Source organism: Rhinopithecus bieti, unplaced genomic scaffold (assembly GCF_001698545.2).
Source record: "Rhinopithecus bieti isolate Rb0 unplaced genomic scaffold, ASM169854v2 scaffold_24982, whole genome shotgun sequence".
In the NCBI taxonomy this organism is placed as follows: domain Eukaryota; kingdom Metazoa; phylum Chordata; class Mammalia; order Primates; family Cercopithecidae; genus Rhinopithecus; species Rhinopithecus bieti.
In genome coordinates this window covers 169,607-180,292 of record NW_016811565.1, presented here as the reverse complement: position 1 = coordinate 180,292, position 10,686 = coordinate 169,607, and the positions used below count along the sequence as shown (strand labels likewise).

The following is a 10,686-nucleotide window of genomic DNA, read 5'->3' as shown; positions in this document are numbered from 1 at the left end:
TTTTTTTTTTTTTTTTTTTTTTTTTTGAGACGGAGTCTCACTCTGTCGCCCTGGCTGGGGTATGGTGGCGCGATCTCGGCTCACTGCAAGCTCCGCCTCCTGGGTTTACGCCATTCTCCTGCCTCAGCCTCCGGAGTAGCTAGGACTACAGGCGCCCACCACCTCGCCCTGCTAGTTTTTTGTATTTTTTAGTAGAGACGGGGTTTCACCGTGTAGGCCAGGATTGTCTCGATCTCCTGACCTCGTGATCCACCTGTCTGGGCCTCCCAAAGTGCTGGGATTACAGGCTTGAGCCACCACGCCCGGCCTCTAAACCAACTTCTTGTGTGTCCATCTACTTGATTTCCTTGACATGAGATGATGTACCTCAGGTGTTTACCCCAGACAAGTGACTCTGCTTCATTATGTTAAAACTAATTAATTTATTAGTTAAAATTTCTATATTAAGAAATATAGCACATTTTAAAGGCCACTGATGCAAAGTGCAAAAACTGCTATATACAAATATGATATCAAATTATACTTCCAGTAACAGTGTTACAAAGCTCTTGTTTCCCTATGCTTACCATTTATGAATAGTTTAATGGAACATGTTATTTAAAAAAATATTTCCCAGGCTGAGTATGGTGCCTCACACCTGTAATCCCAGCAGTTTGGGAGGCTGTGGTGGGCGAATCACCTAATGTCAGGAGTTTGAGACCAGCCTGAACAACATGGAGAAAACCCGTCTCTACTAAAAATATAAAATTAGCCGACGTGGTGACATGTGCCTGTAATCCCAGCAACCCAGGATGCTTAGTTAGGAGAATCACCTGAAATCAGAAGGTAGAGATTGCAGTGAGCTGAGCTCATGCCATTGCTCACCAGCCTGGGCAACAACAGCAAAATTCCATTTCAGAAAAATTTATATATATAAATAAATTGAATTGCCTAGTCATGTCTTCTGCTTATTTTGCTATTGAATTATTTAACTTTTTACTGATTCATATAAGCTTTTGGTATCCCCATTGTAGTAATCGTTTGTCCAAAATTATTTTACACATACCTCCATTCAGCTCCCAGTGTCCAGGTTCAGTATTTTTGAAAGAAAAGGAGTTCGTGCCTTTTAAATATGCCTTCTTTTTTTTTTTTTTTTTTTTTTTTTGAGACGGTCTCGCTGTCTCACCCATGCTGGAGAGCAGTGGCTGGATCTCAGCTCACTGCAAGCTCCGCCTCCCAGGTTTACACCATTCTCCTGCCTCAACCTCCCGAGTAGCTGGGACTACAGACGCCCGCCACCTCGCCCATCTAGTTTTTTTTGTATTTTTTAGTAGAGACGGGGTTTCACCGTGTTAGCCAGGGTGGTCTCCATCTCCTGACCTCGTGATCCGCCCGTCTCGGCCTCCCAAAGTGCTGGGATTTACAGGCTTGAGCCACCGTGCCTGGCCTAATATGCCTACTCTTTAAAGAGTTTAAATCCCAGCACTTTGGGAGGCCGAGGCAGGCGGATCACAAGGTCAGGAGATCGAGACCATCCTGGCTAACACGGTGAAACCCCGTCTCTACTAAAAAATACAAAAAACTAGCCGGGCGAGGTGGCGGGCACCTGTAGTCCCAGCTACTCGGGAGGCTGAGGCAGGAGAATGGCGTGAACCCGGGAGGCGGAGCTTGCAGTGAGCTGAGATCTGGCCACTGCACTCCAGCTTGGGCGACAGAGTGAGACTCCGTCTCAAAAAAAAAAAAAAAAAAAAAAAAAAAAAAAAGAGTTTAAATACCAATTAGTAAAACCCTATTAGGGAAGCTTAAACATTGTCTAATTGAATTTGATGTGTGGAAAATAAATGTCTAACTTTTCCATTATGATTTAACCATGTTTAGGAAGGCAGCCCATACATTCTGGGCTCAAAAGTCTCATAAAAAAGGGAAAATGTATTTATCAAAGAGGGTACCAAATTCAAAGTCTGCACTGCACTTTGCTGAACACATTGTCTTTTTTCAAGCTTAAACTTTTTAAAAAGTTACCAGTGTTCTCTCTGAACACACAGAGCTGCTCAAACTACAGCCCTGCTCCAAAACATTTGATGGCTCATAACAGACTACAGAGCTGAGCCCCCTTTCATGATTCTAAGCAGTCATTCATGTTTCCAACATCCCTTATCATCTCATCTCTACACAACCCTCCCAAATTATATTCTTTTCTCACACTCTACTTCTTGTCCTACCCTGTCCTCAAATAAGCCTCATATTTTTATACTTCAAGTCCTGTACTTAAACTGCTTTTTTGCCCAAATGTACGTTTTTCCTTTCCCACATTCTTCTCCTCCACATGGAAAAGCTGCACATGTGAGTGTACCACCATTCCTTTCTACTGCAACTTCTCACTTGCCAGTTCTTCACTTGTTCTGGCTGGTTGTGAGGCACTGGTGAATTTTAGAACTGGAATCATATTATGTCCATCTTTGCAGTTCTAGAGTCTGGTACCAGGTGTAGGTGTCAAGAAATGGTTCCCAATGCAAGCTTGCTGATAGTGATCTTCAACAGATGAGACAAGAAGGGAGCCAGAATACTGGTCTACTAATCCATATTGCTTTCCACTATTATTTTGCTGAAACTCTCCCAATGTCATAAGAAAAATAACAATGAAAATAATAATAGCAGTAAATACAGAAGATAAGTCAGTTAAAATTGAGCTGGTAGCATGCATGACTTCAATTCTGTATTTATTACTAGTTTCAAAATAGTCCTTATCCACAAATAGAAGAAAACAGATCCTTAAGTGTCTCTCACAATGCAAGACCTGCCAATTTCAGAACTTGTTCAGGCACCCTCATAAAAGAAACTAGGCACACTGGTGACCCCATCTCAAACATACTCAAAGGAGACAGAAGGTCTTCCTCTCACTGTCCTCCAGTACATGTGGCTCCTCCTGCTTAAAAAGCAACACACACACACACAAAATACCTTCCAGAGACTATCACATTTGATCTTGGACACATTTTTAGATTAGTAATCAAGTCAATTCATTTGATGCCCTTACTTCACTCATATCACATGTTATGAGCCTTTTAAGATCACCCCAATGCAAATTCTGAGGCAAAACCTGGAATTTTTATGTTATATAAAATAACAATAGACCTGTTCTCAAGGCATTGGCCCTACCCAAAGCAAAACTAAATTTCTCAAACACTTGTGAGCTTACAATTTCAAATCTCTTCAAAAGTATGCTTTATATGAGTCCTTGAACAGGGCTCAGCACTTTCAGTGAGATTAAAAGTGGGTGTCCACAAGGAAGGTTTCAAGAGATAAGAGAGCCCCCTACTACCTACCACACAGAGGATCAACAGAATTGTAGAATCTATGCTCATGATTTTTCACTTCTAGCATATCTTCCCCATGTAAAAGACCACCTCCCTTCCACATGCTATCCTTTCCAATGAGAACATGTTAAAATTTCATCCTTAGCAGGAGTTTTCAGGGTTTCACTGTACTTTTCCACTGGATCTCAGTCTGCCAGTGTTCTGCTTTAATGTCTTGTTGATCTCCCCCTTTTTAAGGGCAAACAAATCCCCATCAGTCAGTTCATGTACTAACATGACCTCTGCAACTCCCTCAGTCCACAGAACACCAATCTCTATTCCTGACCATCACAAAGGGAAGGTCTAACTTTTGTGGTCAAATATTAGCTAAAATGAGCTGTTGAATAGGTAAGCTGTAATTTATTTCTGGAAACCAGAAGCCTGACCTGACACACTTATACTTTTCCCTTGGTTTTAGCATCTTTTCCCTTGATGTATCTAATAGGGAGATCTCTGCACACGGGAGGTTTTCAGTTAGTATTTGTTTGGTGAGCGGGTCATGTCTCTATGGTAGGTAGTCTGACAGGGGTAAGAAGCACAGTCCTGAAGACAAACTTAACAGTTTGAGTTCTAATAGCTGGCCGCCTCTCTGGGTCTCCATTTCCTCATCTTAATCTTCAGGATGATAATTACATCTACATCTCCCTTTCTTTCTTTCTTTCTTTCTTTCTTTCTTTCTTTCTTTCTTTCTTTCTTTCTTTCTTTCTTTCTTTCTTTCTTCTTTTCTTTCTTCTTTCTTTCTTTCTTTTCTTTCTTTCTTTCTTTCTTTCTTTCTTTCTTTCTTTCTTTCTTTCTTTCTTTCTTTCCTCTTTTTCTTTTCTTTCTTCTTTCTTTTCTTCTAACTCTGTTGTCCAGGTTGGAGTGCAGTGCCTCGGCTTACTGCAACATCCACCTCCTGGGTTCAAGCGATTCTCTTGTTCCTCAGGCTCCCAACTAACTGGGACTACAGGCAGTGCCTGGCTAATTTTGTGTTTTTGGTAGACATGTCATTTCACCATGTTGACCAGGCTGATCTCGAACTCCTGGCCTCAAGTGATCTGCCCGCCTTGGCCTCCAAAGTGGTAAGATTATAGGCGTGAGCCACTGCACCGGGCCTATTTATGAGTTTTCTATTCTATTCCATTGGCTTGTGTGTCTGTGTTTCAATATTGGCTTGTGTGTCTGTGTTTCATTATCAAGCTGTTTTGGTTACTGTGGCTTCACAGGATAGTTTGAAGTCAAGTAATGTGATGCCTCTGGCTTTGTTCTTTTTACTTAGGATTGCTATGACTATTACGCTCTTTTTTGGTTCTATATGAATTTTCTAATAGTTCTTCAAATTCTGTGAAAAATGACATTTATAGTTTGGTAAAAATAGCATTGAATCTGTAAATTGCTTTGGGCAGTATGGCCGTTTTTATGTTATTGATTCTTCTAATCCATGAGCATGAAATGTTTTTCTATTTATTTGTGTGTGACCTCTGATTTCTTTCAGCAGTGTTTTGTAGTTCTTCTTGTAAAGATCTTTCACTTTGGTTAGCTGTATTCCTAGGTATTTCATTTTCTTTGTGGCTATTTTAAGTAAGATTGTATTTTTGGTTTCACTTTCAGCCTGGACTTTGGTGGTGTATAGACATGCTACTGATTTTTGTACATTGATTTTGTATCCTGAAACTTTACTAAAGTTGTTTAACAATTCTAGGAGCCTTTGGCAGAGTCTTTAGGATTTTCTAGATATAGAATCATATTGTTAGCAGAGATAGTTTGACTTTTCTTTTCCTATTTAAATACCTTTTATTTATTCTGATTATCCTGACTAGGACTTCCAGTACTATGCCAAACAGGCGTGGTATCAGTGGGCAAGTTGTCTTGTTCCATTTTTCTAAGGGGAATCGTTTGAGCTCATTCAGTTTAGTGTTGGCTGTGGGTTTATCTTATGGCTTTTATTATTTTTGGTTGTGATCTTGTGATGCCTACTCTGTTGAGGGTTTTTTTTTTTTTTTTTTTTTTTTTTTGAGGNTTCCTTCCTTCCTTCCTTCCTTCCTTCCTTCCTTAGATGGAGTTTTGCTCCGTTGTCAGGCTGGAGTGCAATGGCGCGAACTTGGCTCACTACAACCTCCACCTCCCGATGAATAAAATAGATATTGTGTAAAAAAAATTAGGATCCCGGTAGCTAGTGCTCAATAATTGTTAGATCTTATGACTTCTGCTCCTACTGCTATCATGTTGAGTGTGTTTGGATTAATAGGTCTAGCACAGGTGAAAGAGAAACAGAAATACTTAACCTCTTGTTTATCTGATTTAATGCAAATACAAGCAAACCTGGCTAAGAAATGCTTTTCACCAAAGTTTGTCTGCAATTTGAATGCTTTAGATTAAACTTAAAAGTGTATTTAAAAGTACTCTAGGCCGGGCGCGGTGGCTCAAGCCTGTAATCCCAGCACTTTGGGAGGCCGAGACGGGCGGATCACGAGGTCAGGAGATCGAGACCATCCTGGCTAACACGGTGAAACCCCGTCTCTACTAAAAATACAAAAACTAGCCGGGCGAAGTGGCGGGGGCCTGTAGTCCCAGCTACTCGGGGGGGTGAGGCAGGAGGATGGCGTAAACCCGGGAGGCGGAGCTTGCAGTGAGCTGAGATCCGGCCACTGCACTCCAGCCCTGGCGACAGAGTGAGACTCTGCCTCAAAAAAAATAAAAATAAAAATAAAATAAAATAAAAGTACTCTAGATAGGTCAACAGTGTTGGCACATACCTGTAATCTCAGCACATTGGGAGGCTAAGGTAGGTGGATCACCTGAGGTCAAGAATTCAAGACCAGCCTGGCCAACATGGTGAAACCCCATCTCTGCTACAAATACAACAATTAGCCAGGCATAGTGATGGGCAGCTGTAATCCCAGCTAGTGGGGAGGCTGAGGCAAGAGAATTGCTTGAACCCAGGAGATGGATGTTGCAGTCAGCCGAGGTCACACCACTGTACTCCTGTCTGGGTGACAAGAGTGAGGTTCCAACTGAAAAAAAAAATAGTACTCTAGACAGATTAATTTGTAATATAAGCATATCATAATTTCTGGTGTTTAGGACTTGATTTTTGTTTATTTAGTTTTCTGAAGAAACATAAGAGACAGCCCCTAGCTACTACCAGACTTCCTAGAGACAAGAATTTGACCAGTGTCAACCACTCCACTTCCTCAATACACTGATACTTATTTCTTTTTCTTATCATAATACAAAACGAACACATGACCACACACCATCTGCTCTCCAGTGCAGAACAGAATAACAGGCACAAAGCAAGCTTCATAACACACAGACCACCATGTTCACCACATCTACATCTAGAGCTGCTTTTAAAAAGGAGCAAAATCAATGAGAAACTGAGAAGATGAGTGATTACCCTATTTTCAGCACTTATTATCACAAGAAGACCAAACATGCACACACACTTTCTCATTCCAAGGCAGAGCATCCACTTTCCTGTCAAAAAAGTAATTTGACAGCATATATCCCTATCTCACATTCTTAGCAAGATGACATTGGCTTTGGGCATGTAAAGAATAGGTATACTACAGACACCCTTAAGACAAAACGCATGGCCTGGCTTACCTGATACAATTTTTAATTTCTCTGAAGCAAACTCAAATTACTTCTTAAGTAAACTCAAATTTCAAACTTTTTTTCATTAACTTATTTCATTAATTGCCTCATAGACTTCACAGGAAATATATTCAACTTGCATTCACTTAATCTTAGCACAATAGATGATCTAAAATATCTAGAAAACAGCCGTATGTAAGACATGCCTACACCCCAAAGTATAGAAAATGTAACACACAAAGACCTTGAGGAAGCATCACCATAACAGTGCAAATACACAAATATTTAAGAAAGAATATGTGGCCCAACAGACAGCATACATGGTCACCACTATCCAGCACTCTGCAAAATAAGTGGCTAGAAATGGCTTATTCAAAAGTTGGCTTATATATATTTGTCACCACAAATTAGTTCTGAACATACTGATTTTAATTTTGGATATTCACAAGGTAATTATCTAGTAAGATATTTATAACTAACTTGTAATTAGACTATTAAATGCATGCATATACTTAGGTCACAGTGAGGTAAAAAAACTCTGAGTTATTTGTAGAGTAACTTAAGATTTAAATTTTCAAAAAAACATACTTAACCATAGTTTTAGAAGTATTCTTCCCAGCATCTTGTCACCAAGCTATTTCAAGATTAAAAAGTGAGGAGTAGGGAGGGCTTTTTAAAGGTTTATTCCTTCTATTCAGTTTATCTTATCCTGTACAGAAATGGAATGAAGTGTAGTGTCTGCCCTAATGATATTTATGGTTCTGGTGATGCAGAAATATCCATTCTCCTTAAAATGAGGAAACCAATGCTATCTGTGACCTAAAGGGATGTTCTGGTTACATCTGTCAGGATTGACACCATAGAAGAGAAGCATCTTTGGAGCACAGTGGGACACACCTGAGATTTTGGTAAGTCGTGTGGATGACATCAGAAACAAGCATTACCCAAAATTAGAGTCCCAGTAAGACTTTCGTGTGAGATTGTCTTAAAAAATCGTGGCCCAGCTCACACAGAAGAGGAGGGCTGTGCAGTCAAGTGAGACAGATATTTTTTCTCAGGAGCAGAAATCTTAATGTAGGAGATGGCCACTTGCTGAGTAGTCAAAGCATGCCCTGATGGAACTCTCTGGGGGTGAGATTGCACACTGTCTCCCTGAGTTGCATAAAGCACAGAACAGCATGCCTGCACTCCAGCTTCTAGTGTGTACCAACTCAGCAGAAAACACATCACTGTCTATTTTGTTTCAAAAAAACTTAGTTTGCCATTTTACAAAAACATGAATTAATACAGTAGAAACCCAAGGAGTGCCTAGGGGTAGGTAGCAATTCTGTCATCACCAGAAGTATTTAAATGCTGGCTAGACAAACACTCTGTGGAAGTTAGTTTTACTCTTTGTGAAAAAGGTAAGATTAATGTTTTTCTTTGGCACTGACAGATTTAGTAAAGATCATAGCATACAGTAGATAAACAGCAACTTTTGTTTACTAAATAAACTTTATTTTCACAGATTACTGGTGAAGCAAAATATTGATGTAACTCTAAGAAATTAATGGTAATACAAGACCACTTATGTTCCTTATGGGGCTTCAATTAAGAAATAAGTTGAAAAATCAGACCATAACTCTTCTGATGGGCTTAAGCACTTAAACCAGTGCTCGCTTGGTTTCTACTCAAAGTCTCTTCTCATGAATTTTATGCTTACAAGTCAAATGAATAAAGCATTATTCAATCAAACACAAGCTCCAACACTCTTAACATTTAAGTGTACATCCCATCTGAAAATCATTGAAAAGCTCAGGTCATCTACAAGAAATCTGTCCTTTGCACTTTGGCTTCAATAAATTGGAAGAAGGAAAAGAGCAGTAGAAAGCCATTTAATTATTTTCATAGGTAAGAACATAACATTGGTTTCTCAGTTACATAAGTACTTTTCATGCTTCATCCATGCTAGGTACATAATTTTTAACCAACTAAAACACAAGTAGGGAAATAACTAATAACATGAAAAACAGATACATAACTCTTGGTCGGGAATATGCCCTGTTCATATACATTGCTTAATCCAGCATTCCAATCTCAGGCACACCATCCACCCAGCTATAAAATCCAAGATCAGGAAGTCATCTATCCCTTCCCCACACCATCTCATCAGCAAGCCTCTCTTACCTCTCAATCCTCTATCAAACCCATCTGAGCTCCCATCTCTACTGCCACTATATTTCAGGCCACCACTGCTTTTCACAGTTTTCAGAACTAGCCTTCTAACTGATCTTCCAAAAAGAAAGCCAATCATTATTTCCTTCTACCAGGTCTGTTTACTACTATGGGTAAAAATAGTTCTTAACAAGCAAATCTCATCACAGTACTTTTTGGCCCAACTCTTTTCACCACTTCCCAGAGTTCTTACAAGCCTGCTCTAGCCCCTGCCTACTTCATCGTTTCTGTCATTTACCTCATTCAGTGTCTTTTCTTCTTCCAAACACACTGTACTTCTCCCACTTCCCTGGACACATCCACCTTTTCAACCTCAGGACTTTTTGTACCTGCTGTTCTCTGAAGGATTCTTTTTCCTCCTGTCACCCATCCTTCAGATACTAGCTCAAATGTCACTTCCACAGGGTGCCTTCCTTGAACTGCATCCTGGCATCCTGCAATCCTCTCCCATGCACAAAGGCCAAACTTTACTTCATAGGTTCATGTTATTTTTAACTTTGAGCAGTTAACATTGATAGAAGTGATCTGTTCATGGCTAAATGAGTCTCTTTCAATGTGATCTATCTTCTATGAGATTAGAAAGTGTCAGTCTTTGCCATACCAGTAGGCTTGGTGGTAAAGACAGAACCTTCACAATCAGATCTTTAAATATTTATGGAATAAATAAAAATCAGTAAATGTAAAAGAAAAAAACACACACAGAAAACCCATCACTGGAATGGTAAATTTGGTAGTGAAAAACTCTCTTTTCTAAAAGGAGGCTGAATCTGATATGGAATTGTACTTAGGAAAATAAAGTTGTCATACCTTAATAAGCTTTTGAACACAAAATGTTCTTAGAAATCATATTTTTATAATTTAAATACAAATCAAATTCAGAGAAACAGAATTTAAGCCTCTTTTAAGTTACTATTGGTTTAAAACTTTTAAGTAGAGTATTTTAACCAGATACATGTAGATTTAACTAACCAAATTATAGAAAACCTGTTTAAGATATTAAACCATTGTAAACAATCCACTGAACTAACAATTAAAATCTCTAAATTAAAAGATAAAATGGCTTGAAAAGTCTATTTTTGTGTATCATAGAGGAAAATATACAAGCCTCCTCAGAAATAAAATGAAGTTAGGATATTATATCTAAATGTACCACTAGGTAGGAGTCTAAATTCTAGTTAGCATGTAAGCACTTATTAAAAGACATTTAAAGTTAGTAATGTATCTGTAATCAACCAGGAGTTCATCTTGTATAAAAGATATTCAGACATTTTCGCCCACAATGCAGACATTTTCTTTGTTAAAAATTTATTGTTTGAAAAGAAAACTCGGCCGGGCGAGGTGGCTCAAGCCTGTAATCCCAGCACTTTGGGAGGCCGAGACGGGCGGATCACGAGGTAAGGAGATCAAGACCAACCTGGCTAACCCGGTGAAACCCCGTCTCTACTAAAAATACAAAAAACTAGCCGGGCAAGGTGGCGGGCGCCTGTAGTCCCAGCTACTCGGGAGGCTGAGGCAGGAGAATGGCGTGAACCCGGGAGGCGGAGCTTGCAGTGAGCTG

The 10,686-nt window shown here is 39.6% G+C and overlaps 1 long non-coding RNA gene across 1 annotated transcript in view; it reads left to right on the top strand.

Annotated features, from left to right (window-relative positions):
- LOC108543507 (uncharacterized) overlaps positions 1-10,686 on the top strand; it is a 42,726-nt gene that overhangs the window by 24,052 nt on the left and 7,988 nt on the right. Inside the window, exon 2 of the long non-coding RNA XR_001889594.1 lies at positions 7,688-7,822. This is a non-coding gene — a long non-coding RNA (uncharacterized LOC108543507). The remainder of the gene's footprint in view (positions 1-7,687; positions 7,823-10,686) is intronic.